The 19,743-nt window shown below is 45.0% G+C and overlaps 7 non-coding genes and 1 pseudogene across 7 annotated transcripts; all 8 read left to right on the top strand.

The window, feature by feature from the left end:
* The first annotated feature begins 555 nt into the window (after positions 1–555).
* Positions 556–746, top strand: LOC130327519 (U2 spliceosomal RNA). The gene has a single exon (XR_008871888.1). It is a non-coding gene; the product is annotated as a U2 spliceosomal RNA (small nuclear RNA).
* Positions 747–2,851: 2,105 nt separating this feature from the next.
* LOC130327518 (U2 spliceosomal RNA) lies at positions 2,852–3,042 on the top strand. The gene has a single exon (XR_008871887.1). It is a non-coding gene; the product is annotated as a U2 spliceosomal RNA (small nuclear RNA).
* A 2,090-nt stretch (positions 3,043–5,132) lies between these two features.
* LOC130327517 (U2 spliceosomal RNA) lies at positions 5,133–5,323 on the top strand. Its single transcript, XR_008871886.1, has one exon. It is a non-coding gene; the product is annotated as a U2 spliceosomal RNA (small nuclear RNA).
* Positions 5,324–7,399: 2,076 nt separating this feature from the next.
* Positions 7,400–7,590, top strand: LOC130327516 (U2 spliceosomal RNA). Its single transcript, XR_008871885.1, has one exon. It is a non-coding gene; the product is annotated as a U2 spliceosomal RNA (small nuclear RNA).
* Positions 7,591–9,682: 2,092 nt separating this feature from the next.
* Positions 9,683–9,815, top strand: LOC130327586 (U2 spliceosomal RNA; annotated as a pseudogene).
* A 5,172-nt stretch (positions 9,816–14,987) lies between these two features.
* LOC130327573 (U2 spliceosomal RNA) lies at positions 14,988–15,176 on the top strand. The gene has a single exon (XR_008871935.1). It is a non-coding gene; the product is annotated as a U2 spliceosomal RNA (small nuclear RNA).
* Positions 15,177–17,270: 2,094 nt separating this feature from the next.
* On the top strand, positions 17,271–17,461 carry LOC130327515 (U2 spliceosomal RNA). The gene has a single exon (XR_008871884.1). It is a non-coding gene; the product is annotated as a U2 spliceosomal RNA (small nuclear RNA).
* Positions 17,462–19,539: 2,078 nt separating this feature from the next.
* Positions 19,540–19,729, top strand: LOC130327561 (U2 spliceosomal RNA). Its single transcript, XR_008871926.1, has one exon. It is a non-coding gene; the product is annotated as a U2 spliceosomal RNA (small nuclear RNA).
* The last annotated feature ends 14 nt before the right edge of the window (positions 19,730–19,743 follow it).

The raw sequence follows: 19,743 nt of genomic DNA, 5'->3' as shown, positions 1-19,743 counted from the left end.
TGTAACCATAGGGATTGTGATGTCACCTAGAACCTTCACAGCAGCGACAGCTTTATGAGGAGCATCAGCACTGCTCTGCCTGAGCAGAACCATCACCGCCATAGGTTGTCAAATAACCCGGATTTAACCCACACAGGTAAGTCCAATGGGGTGCAGGCATGTCCTCTATGCTTACAGCTTCCCGTGGGTGTTGGTTTGATACCGTTTGGGGACAGCCAAGGAGGCATCTGCAGGCAACAAAGGTAGGTGTGTGCTTGTGTGTGTGTTTCCTATGCAGATCCTAAGCCCAGTGTCACATGCAAGTAGGAGGAGTAAGAAGGGTTCCTGGCAAATCCGGGTTATGGATTGCATTTAAAAAGGCCCCGTGGGAGTGCAATGGGCCCCTGTCTTGCTGCTTAGCAATAATGGTATGGGTTTAGGTTCTGCTGTGTGTACTGGTGGTTGACTGCCCCCCAGCCCAGAGTGTGCATGGAAAATTGTCTGGCAGCCTCCCTGACAGCAAGCAGTGATAGTGCCCATGAAGGGGACCTTGTTGGGCCCGCCCCTTTCACGGTTATCGCTTCTCGGCCTTTTGGCTAAGATCAAGTGTAGTATCTGTTCTTATCAGTTTAATATCTGATACGTCCCCTATCTGGGGACCATATATTAAATGGATTTTTGAGAACGGGGGCCGATTTCGAAGCTTGCTTCCGTCGCCCTATGCATTGACCCGATATGGCAGTATCTTCGGGTACAGTGCACCACCCCCTTACAGGGTTAAAAAGAAAGATTCCTACTTTCATTGCTACCTGCTTGCTGGCTAGCCAGCTAGCCAGCCCTGTGGGCCTTGCTGCTGCTGCTGCTGCTGCTGCTGCTGCAGCCAAAAAACAAAAGGTGGTGCTGCTGCTGCTTCTGCTGCTTCTGCTTGTGTCTGGCCGCTGTTGGAGCGTCCAGGCACAGGACTTCTGCTGCTGCTGACTAAATGGCCTCCTTAATTGGATCATTTGAGTAGCCAGCACACCTGTGCAGGTAGGGCATGACATGATAGGCAGCTGCCTTGATAGCGGGTGGGTGCTGAATGTTCCTAATTGACAAAATAAGATTAATGCTTATGAAGAAATATAAAATCTCATCCCTTCCCCAATATCGCGCCACACCCCTACCCCTTAATTCCCTGGTTGAACTTGATGGACATATGTCTTTTTTCGACCGTACTAACTATGTAACTATGTAACATAACATGGGGGGGTCTCCTGGCTGTTCACACAGGTGTGTCATTGCTGTACATTGACCATGCATTGCTTCTGTGGTATTGCAAAGGCAAAGACAAATGCTTCCAGCCATCCATTGCACTAATGGATTGGTCATCAGCTGGCTGTCTATGTCCCGCATCAATATAGACCAAAGTACAGAGGGTTAGGCTATGCTATAGTGCACCTACCTGATGCATCAGAAGGTGCGAGGCCCTTGCTAAATTCTGTGCACAGACTTTGAGATCTATGCTTTAGACTGTATCTAAACCTGCTCCAACATGGACTGACATTCTGGCCTACTTTCAGCCGATGCGACTTGTCTGTCGCTGAACAGTCGCTTTTTATGTATTCAGCACCTATGTATAATGTTGTAAAAATGCTCTAGAAGCTAAAGTCGCAGAAATGTCACACATATTTGGCCTGCAACTTTCTGTGCGACAAATTCAGACAGGAAAAATCAGTATAAATCCTTAGAAAATTATCCCCCAGTGTCTCCATCTGCTGGCGGTATTGAATAAGCATTGCTGCACTGATGGGGTATGCATTAGACGAAAAAAAAGAAGAAAAAGAAGAATAATACGCCCAGAAAAGAGGCGAAAAGGAGAAAAACGTAAAAAAACGTGAAAAAAAAGTAAGAGGAAGAGAAGGGAAAAAAAGGTGGAAATGGGTTTAAAAGTGATTTCGGCGGAGAAATATATATATATATATATATATATATATATATATATATATATATATATATATATACGCGCACACACACACATATATATAAACGTATTCTCCGTTGAGATATTGCAGCCGCTGCTGTGTCCAGGCCCAGGAGCCTTAGCACTGTGCTGTGATGTCACTCAATACCACTGACATCACTAGGTGTAAACAACATCTCTCCTTTGCTGTGTATGTGACTATGGAGCTGTTTGGTGATGTCGTCTATTATGGCCTTCATAGAAGCAACAGGAGATTGTTGCATCCATCTAGAACCCTCAGAACTACAGTGCTATGATGTCACTCACTTCCACAGGCCTTGCAGAGTGTAAACAACAACAACCCAGCTTTGTCGTGTATGTAACCATAGGGATTGTGATGTCACCTAGAACCTTCACAGCAGCGACAGCTTTATGAGGAGCATCAGCACTGCTCTGCCTGAGCAGAACCATCACCGCCATAGGTTGTCAAATAACCCGGATTTAACCCACACAGGTAAGTCCAATGGGGTGCAGGCATGTCCTCTATGCTTACAGCTTCCCGTGGGTGTTGGTTTGATACCGTTTGGGGACAGCCAAGGAGGCATCTGCAGGCAACAAAGGTAGGTGTGTGCTTGTGTGTGTGTTTCCTATGCAGATCCTAAGCCCAGTGTCACATGCAAGTAGGAGGAGTAAGAAGGGTTCCTGGCAAATCCGGGTTATGGATTGCATTTAAAAAGGCCCCGTGGGAGTGCAATGGGCCCCTGTCTTGCTGCTTAGCAATAATGGTATGGGTTTAGGTTCTGCTGTGTGTACTGGTGGTTGACTGCCCCCCAGCCCAGAGTGTGCATGGAAAATTGTCTGGCAGCCTCCCTGACAGCAAGCAGTGATAGTGCCCATGAAGGGGACCTTGTTGGGCCCGCCCCTTTCACGGTTATCGCTTCTCGGCCTTTTGGCTAAGATCAAGTGTAGTATCTGTTCTTATCAGTTTAATATCTGATACGTCCCCTATCTGGGGACCATATATTAAATGGATTTTTGAGAACGGGGGCCGATTTCGAAGCTTGCTTCCGTCGCCCTATGCATTGACCCGATATGGCAGTATCTTCGGGTACAGTGCACCACCCCCTTACAGGGTTAAAAAGAAAGATTCCTACTTTCATTGCTACCTGCTTGCTGGCTAGCCAGCTAGCCAGCCCTGTGGGCCTTGCTGCTGCTGCTGCTGCTGCTGCAGCCAAAAAACAAAAGGTGGTGCTGCTGCTGCTTCTGCTGCTTCTGCTTGTGTCTGGCCGCTGTTGGAGCGTCCAGGCACAGGACTTCTGCTGCTGCTGACTAAATGGCCTCCTTAATTGGATCATTTGAGTAGCCAGCACACCTGTGCAGGTAGGGCATGACATGATAGGCAGCTGCCTTGATAGCGGGTGGGTGCTGAATGTTCCTAATTGACAAAATAAGATTAATGCTTATGAAGAAATATAAAATCTCATCCCTTCCCCAATATCGCGCCACACCCCTACCCCTTAATTCCCTGGTTGAACTTGATGGACATATGTCTTTTTTCGACCGTACTAACTATGTAACTATGTAACATAACATGGGGGGGTCTCCTGGCTGTTCACACAGGTGTGTCATTGCTGTACATTGACCATGCATTGCTTCTGTGGTATTGCAAAGGCAAAGACAAATGCTTCCAGCCATCCATTGCACTAATGGATTGGTCATCAGCTGGCTGTCTATGTCCCGCATCAATATAGACCAAAGTACAGAGGGTTAGGCTATGCTATAGTGCACCTACCTGATGCATCAGAAGGTGCGAGGCCCTTGCTAAATTCTGTGCACAGACTTTGAGATCTATGCTTTAGACTGTATCTAAACCTGCTCCAACATGGACTGACATTCTGGCCTACTTTCAGCCGATGCGACTTGTCTGTCGCTGAACAGTCGCTTTTTATGTATTCAGCACCTATGTATAATGTTGTAAAAATGCTCTAGAAGCTAAAGTCGCAGAAATGTCACACATATTTGGCCTGCAACTTTCTGTGCGACAAATTCAGACAGGAAAAATCAGTATAAATCCTTAGAAAATTATCCCCCAGTGTCTCCATCTGCTGGCGGTATTGAATAAGCATTGCTGCACTGATGGGGTATGCATTAGACGAAAAAAAAGAAGAAAAAGAAGAATAATACGCCCAGAAAAGAGGCGAAAAGGAGAAAAACGTAAAAAAACGTGAAAAAAAAGTAAGAGGAAGAGAAGGGAAAAAAAGGTGGAAATGGGTTTAAAAGTGATTTCGGCGGAGAATATATATATATATATATATATATATATATATATATATATATATATACGCGCACACACACACATATATATAAACGTATTCTCCGTTGAGATATTGCAGCCGCTGCTGTGTCCAGGCCCAGGAGCCTTAGCACTGTGCTGTGATGTCACTCAATACCACTGACATCACTAGGTGTAAACAACATCTCTCCTTTGCTGTGTATGTGACTATGGAGCTGTTTGGTGATGTCGTCTATTATGGCCTTCATAGAAGCAACAGGAGATTGTTGCATCCATCTAGAACCCTCAGAACTACAGTGCTATGATGTCACTCACTTCCACAGGCCTTGCAGAGTGTAAACAACAACAACCCAGCTTTGTCGTGTATGTAACCATAGGGATTGTGATGTCACCTAGAACCTTCACAGCAGCGACAGCTTTATGAGGAGCATCAGCACTGCTCTGCCTGAGCAGAACCATCACCGCCATAGGTTGTCAAATAACCCGGATTTAACCCACACAGGTAAGTCCAATGGGGTGCAGGCATGTCCTCTATGCTTACAGCTTCCCGTGGGTGTTGGTTTGATACCGTTTGGGGACAGCCAAGGAGGCATCTGCAGGCAACAAAGGTAGGTGTGTGCTTGTGTGTGTGTTTCCTATGCAGATCCTAAGCCCAGTGTCACATGCAAGTAGGAGGAGTAAGAAGGGTTCCTGGCAAATCCGGGTTATGGATTGCATTTAAAAAGGCCCCGTGGGAGTGCAATGGGCCCCTGTCTTGCTGCTTAGCAATAATGGTATGGGTTTAGGTTCTGCTGTGTGTACTGGTGGTTGACTGCCCCCCAGCCCAGAGTGTGCATGGAAAATTGTCTGGCAGCCTCCCTGACAGCAAGCAGTGATAGTGCCCATGAAGGGGACCTTGTTGGGCCCGCCCCTTTCATGGTTATCGCTTCTCGGCCTTTTGGCTAAGATCAAGTGTAGTATCTGTTCTTATCAGTTTAATATCTGATACGTCCCCTATCTGGGGACCATATATTAAATGGATTTTTGAGAACGGGGGCCGATTTCGAAGCTTGCTTCCGTCGCCCTATGCATTGACCCGATATGGCAGTATCTTCGGGTACAGTGCACCACCCCCTTACAGGGTTAAAAAGAAAGATTCCTACTTTCATTGCTACCTGCTTGCTGGCTAGCCAGCTAGCCAGCCCTGTGGGCCTTGCTGCTGCAGCCAAAAAACAAAAGGTGGTGCTGCTGCTGCTTCTGCTGCTTCTGCTTGTGTCTGGCCGCTGTTGGAGCGTCCAGGCACAGGACTTCTGCTGCTGCTGACTAAATGGCCTCCTTAATTGGATCATTTGAGTAGCCAGCACACCTGTGCAGGTAGGGCATGACATGATAGGCAGCTGCCTTGATAGCGGGTGGGTGCTGAATGTTCCTAATTGACAAAATAAGATTAATGCTTATGAAGAAATATAAAATCTCATCCCTTCCCCAATATCGCGCCACACCCCTACCCCTTAATTCCCTGGTTGAACTTGATGGACATATGTCTTTTTTCGACCGTACTAACTATGTAACTATGTAACATAACATGGGGGGGTCTCCTGGCTGTTCACACAGGTGTGTCATTGCTGTACATTGACCATGCATTGCTTCTGTGGTATTGCAAAGGCAAAGACAAATGCTTCCAGCCATCCATTGCACTAATGGATTGGTCATCAGCTGGCTGTCTATGTCCCGCATCAATATAGACCAAAGTACAGAGGGTTAGGCTATGCTATAGTGCACCTACCTGATGCATCAGAAGGTGCGAGGCCCTTGCTAAATTCTGTGCACAGACTTTGAGATCTATGCTTTAGACTGTATCTAAACCTGCTCCAACATGGACTGACATTCTGGCCTACTTTCAGCCGATGCGACTTGTCTGTCGCTGAACAGTCGCTTTTTATGTATTCAGCACCTATGTATAATGTTGTAAAAATGCTCTAGAAGCTAAAGTCGCAGAAATGTCACACATATTTGGCCTGCAACTTTCTGTGCGACAAATTCAGACAGGAAAAATCAGTATAAATCCTTAGAAAATTATCCCCCAGTGTCTCCATCTGCTGGCGGTATTGAATAAGCATTGCTGCACTGATGGGGTATGCATTAGACGAAAAAAAAGAAGAAAAAGAAGAATAATACGCCCAGAAAAGAGGCGAAAAGGAGAAAAACGTAAAAAAACGTGAAAAAAAAGTAAGAGGAAGAGAAGGGAAAAAAAGGTGGAAATGGGTTTAAAAGTGATTTCGGCGGAGAAATATATATATATATATATATATATATATATATATATATATATATATACGCGCACACACACACATATATATAAACGTATTCTCCGTTGAGATATTGCAGCCGCTGCTGTGTCCAGGCCCAGGAGCCTTAGCACTGTGCTGTGATGTCACTCAATACCACTGACATCACTAGGTGTAAACAACATCTCTCCTTTGCTGTGTATGTGACTATGGAGCTGTTTGGTGATGTCGTCTATTATGGCCTTCATAGAAGCAACAGGAGATTGTTGCATCCATCTAGAACCCTCAGAACTACAGTGCTATGATGTCACTCACTTCCACAGGCCTTGCAGAGTGTAAACAACAACAACCCAGCTTTGTCGTGTATGTAACCATAGGGATTGTGATGTCACCTAGAACCTTCACAGCAGCGACAGCTTTATGAGGAGCATCAGCACTGCTCTGCCTGAGCAGAACCATCACCGCCATAGGTTGTCAAATAACCCGGATTTAACCCACACAGGTAAGTCCAATGGGGTGCAGGCATGTCCTCTATGCTTACAGCTTCCCGTGGGTGTTGGTTTGATACCGTTTGGGGACAGCCAAGGAGGCATCTGCAGGCAACAAAGGTAGGTGTGTGCTTGTGTGTGTGTTTCCTATGCAGATCCTAAGCCCAGTGTCACATGCAAGTAGGAGGAGTAAGAAGGGTTCCTGGCAAATCCGGGTTATGGATTGCATTTAAAAAGGCCCCGTGGGAGTGCAATGGGCCCCTGTCTTGCTGCTTAGCAATAATGGTATGGGTTTAGGTTCTGCTGTGTGTACTGGTGGTTGACTGCCCCCCAGCCCAGAGTGTGCATGGAAAATTGTCTGGCAGCCTCCCTGACAGCAAGCAGTGATAGTGCCCATGAAGGGGACCTTGTTGGGCCCGCCCCTTTCACGGTTATCGCTTCTCGGCCTTTTGGCTAAGATCAAGTGTAGTATCTGTTCTTATCAGTTTAATATCTGATACGTCCCCTATCTGGGGACCATATATTAAATGGATTTTTGAGAACGGGGGCCGATTTCGAAGCTTGCTTCCGTCGCCCTATGCATTGACCCGATATGGCAGTATCTTCGGGTACAGTGCACCACCCCCTTACAGGGTTAAAAAGAAAGATTCCTACTTTCATTGCTACCTGCTTGCTGGCTAGCCAGCTAGCCAGCCCTGTGGGCCTTGCTGCTGCTGCTGCTGCTGCAGCCAAAAAACAAAAGGTGGTGCTGCTGCTGCTTCTGCTGCTTCTGCTTGTGTCTGGCCGCTGTTGGAGCGTCCAGGCACAGGACTTCTGCTGCTGCTGACTAAATGGCCTCCTTAATTGGATCATTTGAGTAGCCAGCACACCTGTGCAGGTAGGGCATGACATGATAGGCAGCTGCCTTGATAGCGGGTGGGTGCTGAATGTTCCTAATTGACAAAATAAGATTAATGCTTATGAAGAAATATAAAATCTCATCCCTTCCCCAATATCGCGCCACACCCCTACCCCTTAATTCCCTGGTTGAACTTGATGGACATATGTCTTTTTTCGACCGTACTAACTATGTAACTATGTAACATAACATGGGGGGGTCTCCTGGCTGTTCACACAGGTGTGTCATTGCTGTACATTGACCATGCATTGCTTCTGTGGTATTGCAAAGGCAAAGACAAATGCTTCCAGCCATCCATTGCACTAATGGATTGGTCATCAGCTGGCTGTCTATGTCCCGCATCAATATAGACCAAAGTACAGAGGGTTAGGCTATGCTATAGTGCACCTACCTGATGCATCAGAAGGTGCGAGGCCCTTGCTAAATTCTGTGCACAGACTTTGAGATCTATGCTTTAGACTGTATCTAAACCTGCTCCAACATGGACTGACATTCTGGCCTACTTTCAGCCGATGCGACTTGTCTGTCGCTGAACAGTCGCTTTTTATGTATTCAGCACCTATGTATAATGTTGTAAAAATGCTCTAGAAGCTAAAGTCGCAGAAATGTCACACATATTTGGCCTGCAACTTTCTGTGCGACAAATTCAGACAGGAAAAATCAGTATAAATCCTTAGAAAATTATCCCCCAGTGTCTCCATCTGCTGGCGGTATTGAATAAGCATTGCTGCACTGATGGGGTATGCATTAGACGAAAAAAAAGAAGAAAAAGAAGAATAATACGCCCAGAAAAGAGGCGAAAAGGAGAAAAACGTAAAAAAACGTGAAAAAAAAGTAAGAGGAAGAGAAGGGAAAAAAAGGTGGAAATGGGTTTAAAAGTGATTTCGGCGGAGAAATATATATATATATATATATATATATATATATATATATATATATATATATACGCGCACACACACACATATATATAAACGTATTCTCCGTTGAGATATTGCAGCCGCTGCTGTGTCCAGGCCCAGGAGCCTTAGCACTGTGCTGTGATGTCACTCAATACCACTGACATCACTAGGTGTAAACAACATCTCTCCTTTGCTGTGTATGTGACTATGGAGCTGTTTGGTGATGTCGTCTATTATGGCCTTCATAGAAGCAACAGGAGATTGTTGCATCCATCTAGAACCCTCAGAACTACAGTGCTATGATGTCACTCACTTCCACAGGCCTTGCAGAGTGTAAACAACAACAACCCAGCTTTGTTGTGTATGTAACCATAGGGATTGTGATGTCACCTAGAACCTTCACAGCAGCGACAGCTTTATGAGGAGCATCAGCACTGCTCTGCCTGAGCAGAACCATCACCGCCATAGGTTGTCAAATAACCCGGATTTAACCCACACAGGTAAGTCCAATGGGGTGCAGGCATGTCCTCTATGCTTACAGCTTCCCGTGGGTGTTGGTTTGATACCGTTTGGGGACAGCCAAGGAGGCATCTGCAGGCAACAAAGGTAGGTGTGTGCTTGTGTGTGTGTTTCCTATGCAGATCCTAAGCCCAGTGTCACATGCAAGTAGGAGGAGTAAGAAGGGTTCCTGGCAAATCCGGGTTATGGATTGCATTTAAAAAGGCCCCGTGGGAGTGCAATGGGCCCCTGTCTTGCTGCTTAGCAATAATGGTATGGGTTTAGGTTCTGCTGTGTGTACTGGTGGTTGACTGCCCCCCAGCCCAGAGTGTGCATGGAAAATTGTCTGGCAGCCTCCCTGACAGCAAGCAGTGATAGTGCCCATGAAGGGGACCTTGTTGGGCCCGCCCCTTTCACGGTTATCGCTTCTCGGCCTTTTGGCTAAGATCAAGTGTAGTAATACAGGAGATCTGGTCAGAAGGTACTCGGGTACCCCTCTCCTCGGCCTTGTGGGATCGCCCAGGTTTATTGCCTGGGCTTCACCCACTTGTTGCTATTGGGGAGAGGGCTTAGTCCCAGGGTAACGGGTTGCGATCGCCTCTCAAAGCCTTCGGGTGGAGAGAGGTTTGAGCGAATTGGCTGGTTGGTTGGAGCGGAGAGAACCAGACCAAAACACGAATGAACCATGGATGAAGATCTAGATCCTGGTTCGGTACCGGCTTATGCCCGGATTAAACACACTGTGCGGGTCATTCTCACAGGTGATGCGGCGGATGCACGTGGCATGAGGTTCGTGATAGAGGACGTGCTCGACAAGATTCTTAATGTTCGTAAGCGAGAGATTTTGGCCATCCAGGATTACCCTAAGCGGAGGATCTACGACTGCACTTTCATGGGGGAAGGCGTATTCTTAGATGCAGTAATGAAAATTCCAAAGCAAGATGATCCGAGGCTTAAGGGTATCCAAATTGTCGAGCACGTCCTAGATGAAACCAAGTTGATTGTCGTGAAGATGTACTCCCCTTTTGTAAATCAGAGAGAGATCGATGGGTTCCTGGCAGCCTACTTTAAAAAGGTGGAGTTCAGAGGAAAAATCATGAACGACTGTGGTGTCTGGACCTCAAAATGGCGATATCAAGTCACGTGCAACAAAGACCCCACCCTCCCAGGGGGGATACTATTACCGCCTGCTCGTTTTAAATTAAACAATGTGTGTGGCGACCTCTTTTTTGCGGGAATGCCAAATTTCTGCAGAAGGTGCCAACGTTATGGGCACATAAAGGAAAATTGTGAAAGTTCCTGTAAGAAATGTGGAAGCATGCAACATGAAACAGAAAAATGTGATAAGGGTTTGAGATGTAATTTTTGCCGTCACTTTGGTCACGTGTATGCTTTCTGTCCCCACAGACCAAAAAAAACCACAGAACAGCAAGGGCAACCCAAGAGAGACGTCCGGAGACCAGCCTGGGGAAAAGCCAGAGAGGAGGAGCACCCCCCACAAGAAGAGGTAAGCTGTGAGATGGAGACCACGGCCCCCCCAAAAGAACCCCAGGAGAAAGAGGCACAGGTGGAAAGGGGGACCCCAAATGAGAGGAGGCCGGGGAAGAGAAATGCGAGAGGGGATCGGGCAGATACCTCAGAGAAGGTGGAAGAGCGAGAGGTGCCCGATTCCACCCCGGAAGGTCCTCCTGCTCGGGGTCCCCCTGAGTGTGAAAACCCGGACGGAGTAGCAAAGGTGAAAAGACGAAGGGGCTCCAAAGGGCGTCCGGACTCGGAGGTGGTCCAGGAGGAGCAGATGGAAGTTCCTGTCGTGACGGGGGCTCCAAGTGAAGCTCCTCCACGGGTCCCAGCGGTGGATACCCCTCCTCCTCCCAGCCAGGAGGAGGTTTCAGGGGTGACCATCTCCGAGGTCCCGGAAACGGACCTAAGTACGCACCCGACCCCTATGGAGGGGCAAGAGGTGGACGCCGAAAAAGAGAATGGAGCCCAGAAGCTGTTCTTACCAATGTACTCCGTCTATACACCTGTGGTCTTGGAAGAGGGGGGCTGCTCGAGCGATGGTGGTTCCTCTCCGGCTTCCTCTATGTGTACGGTAGAGTCAGAGGTGGGGGGTAACGAGAGCTCCAGTGCGCAATCTGGTTTTTAGTTTGTTATCTGAGCCTCCCTTTTTTTTACATCTCCAATGGCTGAGTTGTCCGGATTGTCTATGAATGTAAGAAGTATAAGTTCACGAGCGAAACGGGTTGCCCTTTTTAACTACTTGTCTATTTTTGCTGCTTCTGTGGTTTTCCTGCAGGAGTGCGGCATCCCGCATAGTTTAAATTATGAAAAGTATAAAAAAGATTGGGTACACGGTCCATCAGTCTGGTCTGGATCTAACGAATCCAGATCAGCAGGGGTCGCCATACTTTTTAAAGGAAATGCTTTTATTGATTTTATTCATGAGATTTTACCAGGCAGAATTTTATTGGTTAAAGCTTTTATTGATGGTATTAAATGGCAGTTTTTAAATTTTTATGGTTCACCCAATAAAAATGATAGAGCACGGATGTTAGAGATTTTACCCCTTTTTATCAATGATTCTGAACCTCTTATTTTAGCAGGTGATTTTAATTGTATTTTAAGGGGGGAGCACCGTTTTACCAATTCAGTAAGTAGAAACTATGATAAAACATCTTCTATGTTAAAAAATATGATTATTGATTTTAGACTTACTGATGTTTTTAAGAAATGCAATAGTATTTTACCAGAAAGAGACGGTGTGACCTGGAGCAACGCAAACTGCAGCTCCAGGATCGATTTTATCTTCTGTTCTTATCAAGTACTGCCTTTTAAGTGTGATGTTTTAACCAATGTTTTTTCTGATCACAAACTTTTATCTTTTAAGGTGAAGAGTGATTTTAGAAAAAAGACTGGGAGGAATGCCTGGAAGATGAATGTATCCCTTTTAGAAGATCCGCAGGTTTTATCCGATTTTATCAACTTCTACAAGGACTGCAGACGGGTAAGAGATCCTAACACTCCCATCAGTATATGGTGGGAGAAAATGAAAATAAAAATAAAAGAGTTTTTTATTAGAGTAGGGATCTCTAGAGCTAAAGAGAAGCGTGAGTTTTACTCCCTTCTAAATACCCGTCTGCAAACCCTGTACAAATTCAGAGACAATGGTATAGAGGTTTATAGAGAAATTACTGACTTAAAAAAAGAAATAAAACAGTGCCTGGAGCAGAAGGGAAAAGAGATAATTTTCAGATCCAAAATAAAGCACCTTGAAGAGAACGAGACCTGCTCCAGGTACTTTTTTAAGAAAGTAACGGATAAAAAGGTTTTAATTGATAATATACAAGGAGAAAAAGATGTACAGGGTATTTTAAAAAGGGTACATTCATTTTATGCGGATCTTTTTAATACAAAAAATATTGATATTGATTTTATGAATGACTCATTGAAGGAGATTACCAATGTTTTAGACCCTGTGTCCCAGTCTCTTTTACAGAGGGAGATCTCGGAACAGGAGGTTTTAGAGACGATCAGGAGTTTTAAATCCGGTAAGGTGCCTGGTCCTGACGGTATACCCATTGAGTTTTATGTCATTTTTTATGGTGTTTTAAAAGATGACCTTTTTTCCCTTTTTACAGAAGTATTTAAAACAAAAGCCCTCCCAGGTTCATGGAGGAAGGGTGATGTCTCCCTGCTGTTCAAAAAGGGAGACCGGTCAGATCTAAAGAACTGGAGACCAATCACCCTCCTCAACTGTGACTACAAAGTGATGGCAAAACTGTGCGCAAATAGATTAAAAAGTGTAATAGAGAAAATAATCCATTCAAATCAGGTCTGTGGGGTGCCTGGGAGGAGCATATGGGAAAATCTTAACCTTTTAAAAGATGTGATTAGTGACACAAAGTCTAGAAACGGAAAACTAGCCATTTTATCCTTAGACTTCGAGAAGGCTTTTGACAGAGTGTCACATTTTTATCTTTTCAAGGTTTTAGAGAAAATGGGTATACCTGAAGGCTTTTTATTGTCTCTTAAGGCCTTTTATAAAAACTGCACAAGCAAGATTTTAGTTAACGGTTTTAAGACACAGGATGTGATTTTAAATTCCGGAGTGAAGCAGGGGTGTCCTTTGTCCCCACTACTTTTCATATGTGCGCTTGAGCCTCTACTATGCACCTTGAGGAGAGATAAGCAAATAAGAGGGGTCCCCCTGCCGGGAGGAGGGGGACTAGAGGCTAAAGTAGTGGGGTACATGGACGATGTGGCAGTGCTCGGAAGGGACACCCCATCGCTTCAAAAAGCCCTAAAGCAAGTTGAATTTTTTTGTTGTGCCTCCGGTTTTAAGGTAAATTTTAATAAAAGCAGTGTTTTAAATATAGGAGGACTGTTTTTAAGGGATTTACCCATTCCTGTGTCTGAGTCTGTGCAGATTTTAGGGGTCTCCTTCAGTGAGTCAAACAATGGTTTTAATAGCTGGGACTTGGTGGCTCAAAAAATAAACACAAAAATTTGTATGTGGAACATGAGAAAGCTAACGATGGAGGGGAAGGTTTTAGTTACAAAGATGGTGATTTTACCCATTTTATTGTATCTTAGCATGGTCTTTCCACCCCCCGAAATGATTTTAAATAAAATTATTAAAGCATGTTTTACCTTTTTATGGAGCTCCAAGAGTGAAAAATTGAGAAGAGAGATCGTCATGATGCCAAAAGGTATGGGTGGAAAGGACTTCCCCGACATCAGGGCGTTCCTTTTTACCAAGTTTTTTAGCATGTGTGTTAGCACACTTTTTAAGGATAGTTACTGGTCATATTTTATCCGTTTTAATACAGGTTTTTTTATGAGGAGGAATGGGTGGTTTAAAACTGTTTTAAGCTGTCCTTATGCTTTTAATCTTCCCCAACAATACAAGATTTTAGAGAAAATTTTCAACCTGTACAACTTTAACGGAAAAAGTATTAATGAAATAACTAATAGCAAAAAATTGCTAACATATATTAAAGAAAGTGGTTTTATTGCCCCTGTGAATAATTTTAATGAAGAGAAATGCAGGAAAATATGGAAGATGGCAAATATGATTTATCTTTTTAATTCACAGAAAGATCTGGCCTGGAGCTGCATACACGAGTGTCTTCCATGCCGGGCATTCCAGCACCGAAGAAGGATGGCCAACACTGCAGTATGCCCGAGGGAGGGCTGCCAGGAACCCGAGACCGTGTACCACCTTTTCTGGACTTGTTTTTATGCAAAAAGGATATGGACTAAAATACTCCCTCTGGTGAAGAAGATAACAGAAATAAAGGACTTAAACTCTGCAGCTGTTTTTTATGGATGTCTGGAATGCCCAATATGGACTCAAGAGACAATGGCATGGAAGATCATAAACTGTGTTAAAGCAGCTCTATGGAATGCCAGAAACATTTTACTTTTTAAACATGAGATTTTATCTGTGAATGATGTTTTAGCTCTTTGTTTTAGTGATATGTACCAGTACTTTTTATTAGACAAGAAATATTATCCTTTATTAGCTAGAAAATGGTATTTTAATGAATGGAACGCCCTTTTGTAAAGCCACCAAGTGCCCATTTTAAGTGTATTATGATTGTATTTATGTGAACTTTTATTGTTATATGTGATTTTATTATCAAAATTCGTTTTTATTGAAAAAAAAAATTATATTTAAAAATCATAATGCACTTTATAAAATTTTATGAATTCTAAATAAAAAGATACCCCTCAGGGGTAGCCAAGTTAAAAAAAAAAAATCTGTTCTTATCAGTTTAATATCTGATACGTCCCCTATCTGGGGACCATATATTAAATGGATTTTTGAGAACGGGGGCCGATTTCGAAGCTTGCTTCCGTCGCCCTATGCATTGACCCGATATGGCAGTATCTTCGGGTACAGTGCACCACCCCCTTACAGGGTTAAAAAGAAAGATTCCTACTTTCATTGCTACCTGCTTGCTGGCTAGCCAGCTAGCCAGCCCTGTGGGCCTTGCTGCTGCTGCTGCTGCTGCTGCTGCAGCCAAAAAACAAAAGGTGGTGCTGCTGCTGCTTCTGCTGCTTCTGCTTGTGTCTGGCCGCTGTTGGAGCGTCCAGGCACAGGACTTCTGCTGCTGCTGACTAAATGGCCTCCTTAATTGGATCATTTGAGTAGCCAGCACACCTGTGCAGGTAGGGCATGACATGATAGGCAGCTGCCTTGATAGCGGGTGGGTGCTGAATGTTCCTAATTGACAAAATAAGATTAATGCTTATGAAGAAATATAAAATCTCATCCCTTCCCCAATATCGCGCCACACCCCTACCCCTTAATTCCCTGGTTGAACTTGATGGACATATGTCTTTTTTCGACCGTACTAACTATGTAACTATGTAACATAACATGGGGGGGTCTCCTGGCTGTTCACACAGGTGTGTCATTGCTGTACATTGACCATGCATTGCTTCTGTGGTATTGCAAAGGCAAAGACAAATGCTTCCAGCCATCCATTGCACTAATGGATTGGTCATCAGCTGGCTGTCTATGTCCCGCATCAATATAGACCAAAGTACAGAGGGTTAGGCTATGCTATAGTGCACCTACCTGATGCATCAGAAGGTGCGAGGCCCTTGCTAAATTCTGTGCACAGACTTTGAGATCTATGCTTTAGACTGTATCTAAACCTGCTCCAACATGGACTGACATTCTGGCCTACTTTCAGCCGATGCGACTTGTCTGTCGCTGAACAGTCGCTTTTTATGTATTCAGCACCTATGTATAATGTTGTAAAAATGCTCTAGAAGCTAAAGTCGCAGAAATGTCACACATATTTGGCCTGCAACTTTCTGTGCGACAAATTCAGACAGGAAAAATCAGTATAAATCCTTAGAAAATTATCCCCCAGTGTCTCCATCTGCTGGCGGTATTGAATAAGCATTGCTGCACTGATGGGGTATGCATTAGACGAAAAAAAAGAAGAAAAAGAAGAATAATACGCCCAGAAAAGAGGCGAAAAGGAGAAAAACGTAAAAAAACGTGAAAAAAAAGTAAGAGGAAGAGAAGGGAAAAAAAGGTGGAAATGGGTTTAAAAGTGATTTCGGCGGAGATATATATATATATATATATATATATATATATATATATATATATATATACGCGCACACACACACATATATATAAACGTATTCTCCGTTGAGATATTGCAGCCGCTGCTGTGTCCAGGCCCAGGAGCCTTAGCACTGTGCTGTGATGTCACTCAATACCACTGACATCACTAGGTGTAAACAACATCTCTCCTTTGCTGTGTATGTGACTATGGAGCTGTTTGGTGATGTCGTCTATTATGGCCTTCATAGAAGCAACAGGAGATTGTTGCATCCATCTAGAACCCTCAGAACTACAGTGCTATGATGTCACTCACTTCCACAGGCCTTGCAGAGTGTAAACAACAACAACCCAGCTTTGTCGTGTATGTAACCATAGGGATTGTGATGTCACCTAGAACCTTCACAGCAGCGACAGCTTTATGAGGAGCATCAGCACTGCTCTGCCTGAGCAGAACCATCACCGCCATAGGTTGTCAAATAACCCGGATTTAACCCACACAGGTAAGTCCAATGGGGTGCAGGCATGTCCTCTATGCTTACAGCTTCCCGTGGGTGTTGGTTTGATACCGTTTGGGGACAGCCAAGGAGGCATCTGCAGGCAACAAAGGTAGGTGTGTGCTTGTGTGTGTGTTTCCTATGCAGATCCTAAGCCCAGTGTCACATGCAAGTAGGAGGAGTAAGAAGGGTTCCTGGCAAATCCGGGTTATGGATTGCATTTAAAAAGGCCCCGTGGGAGTGCAATGGGCCCCTGTCTTGCTGCTTAGCAATAATGGTATGGGTTTAGGTTCTGCTGTGTGTACTGGTGGTTGACTGCCCCCCAGCCCAGAGTGTGCATGGAAAATTGTCTGGCAGCCTCCCTGACAGCAAGCAGTGATAGTGCCCATGAAGGGGACCTTGTTGGGCCCGCCCCTTTCACGGTTATCGCTTCTCGGCCTTTTGGCTAAGATCAAGTGTAGTATCTGTTCTTATCAGTTTAATATCTGATACGTCCCCTATCTGGGGACCATATATTAAATGGATTTTTGAGAACGGGGGCCGATTTCGAAGCTTGCTTCCGTCGCCCTATGCATTGACCCGATATGGCAGTATCTTCGGGTACAGTGCACCACCCCCTTACAGGGTTAAAAAGAAAGATTCCTACTTTCATTGCTACCTGCTTGCTGGCTAGCCAGCTAGCCAGCCCTGTGGGCCTTGCTGCTGCTGCTGCTGCTGCTGCTGCAGCCAAAAAACAAAAGGTGGTGCTGCTGCTGCTTCTGCTGCTTCTGCTTGTGTCTGGCCGCTGTTGGAGCGTCCAGGCACAGGACTTCTGCTGCTGCTGACTAAATGGCCTCCTTAATTGGATCATTTGAGTAGCCAGCACACCTGTGCAGGTAGGGCATGACATGATAGGCAGCTGCCTTGATAGCGGGTGGGTGCTGAATGTTCCTAATTGACAAAATAAGATTAATGCTTATGAAGAAATATAAAATCTCATCCCTTCCCCAATATCGCGCCACACCCCTACCCCTTAATTCCCTGGTTGAACTTGATGGACATATGTCTTTTTTCGACCGTACTAACTATGTAACTATGTAACATAACATGGGGGGGTCTCCTGGCTGTTCACACAGGTGTGTCATTGCTGTACATTGACCATGCATTGCTTCTGTGGTATTGCAAAGGCAAAGACAAATGCTTCCAGCCATCCATTGCACTAATGGATTGGTCATCAGCTGGCTGTCTATGTCCCGCATCAATATAGACCAAAGTACAGAGGGTTAGGCTATGCTATAGTGCACCTACCTGATGCATCAGAAGGTGCGAGGCCCTTGCTAAATTCTGTGCACAGACTTTGAGATCTATGCTTTAGACTGTATCTAAACCTGCTCCAACATGGACTGACATTCTGGCCTACTTTCAGCCGATGCGACTTGTCTGTCGCTGAACAGTCGCTTTTTATGTATTCAGCACCTATGTATAATGTTGTAAAAATGCTCTAGAAGCTAAAGTCGCAGAAATGTCACACATATTTGGCCTGCAACTTTCTGTGCGACAAATTCAGACAGGAAAAATCAGTATAAATCCTTAGAAAATTATCCCCCAGTGTCTCCATCTGCTGGCGGTATTGAATAAGCATTGCTGCACTGATGGGGTATGCATTAGACGAAAAAAAAGAAGAAAAAGAAGAATAATACGCCCAGAAAAGAGGCGAAAAGGAGAAAAACGTAAAAAAACGTGAAAAAAAAGTAAGAGGAAGAGAAGGGAAAAAAAGGTGGAAATGGGTTTAAAAGTGATTTCGGCGGAGAAATATATATATATATATATATATATATATATACGCGCACACACACACATATATATAAACGTATTCTCCGTTGAGATATTGCAGCCGCTGCTGTGTCCAGGCCCAGGAGCCTTAGCACTGTGCTGTGATGTCACTCAATACCACTGACATCACTAGGTGTAAACAACATCTCTCCTTTGCTGTGTATGTGACTATGGAGCTGTTTGGTGATGTCGTCTATTATGGCCTTCATAGAAGCAACAGGAGATTGTTGCATCCATCTAGAACCCTCAGAACTACAGTGCTATGATGTCACTCACTTCCACAGGCCTTGCAGAGTGTAAACAACAACAACCCAGCTTTGTCGTGTATGTAACCATAGGGATTGTGATGTCACCTAGAACCTTCACAGCAGCGACAGCTTTATGAGGAGCATCAGCACTGCTCTGCCTGAGCAGAACCATCACCGCCATAGGTTGTCAAATAACCCGGATTTAACCCACACAGGTAAGTCCAATGGGGTGCAGGCATGTCCTCTATGCTTACAGCTTCCCGTGGGTGTTGGTTTGATACCGTTTGGGGACAGCCAAGGAGGCATCTGCAGGCAACAAAGGTAGGTGTGTGCTTGTGTGTGTGTTTCCTATGCAGATCCTAAGCCCAGTGTCACATGCAAGTAGGAGGAGTAAGAAGGGTTCCTGGCAAATCCGGGTTATGGATTGCATTTAAAAAGGCCCCGTGGGAGTGCAATGGGCCCCTGTCTTGCTGCTTAGCAATAATGGTATGGGTTTAGGTTCTGCTGTGTGTACTGGTGGTTGACTGCCCCCCAGCCCAGAGTGTGCATGGAAAATTGTCTGGCAGCCTCCCTGACAGCAAGCAGTGATAGTGCCCATGAAGGGGACCTTGTTGGGCCCGCCCCTTTCACGGTTATCGCTTCTCGGCCTTTTTGCTAAGATCAAGTGTAGTATCTGTTCTTATCAGTTTAATATCTGATACGTCCCCTATCTGGGGACCATATATTAAATGGATTTTTGAGAACGGGGGCCGATTTCGAAGCTTGCTTCCGTCGCCCTATGCATTGACCCGATATGGCAGTATTTCGGGTACAGTGCACCACCCCCTTACAGGGTTAA

This window comes from Hyla sarda, unplaced genomic scaffold, assembly GCF_029499605.1.
Source record: "Hyla sarda isolate aHylSar1 unplaced genomic scaffold, aHylSar1.hap1 scaffold_300, whole genome shotgun sequence".
Taxonomy (NCBI): domain Eukaryota; kingdom Metazoa; phylum Chordata; class Amphibia; order Anura; family Hylidae; genus Hyla; species Hyla sarda.
This window is presented reverse-complemented; position numbering and strand designations above follow the sequence as displayed.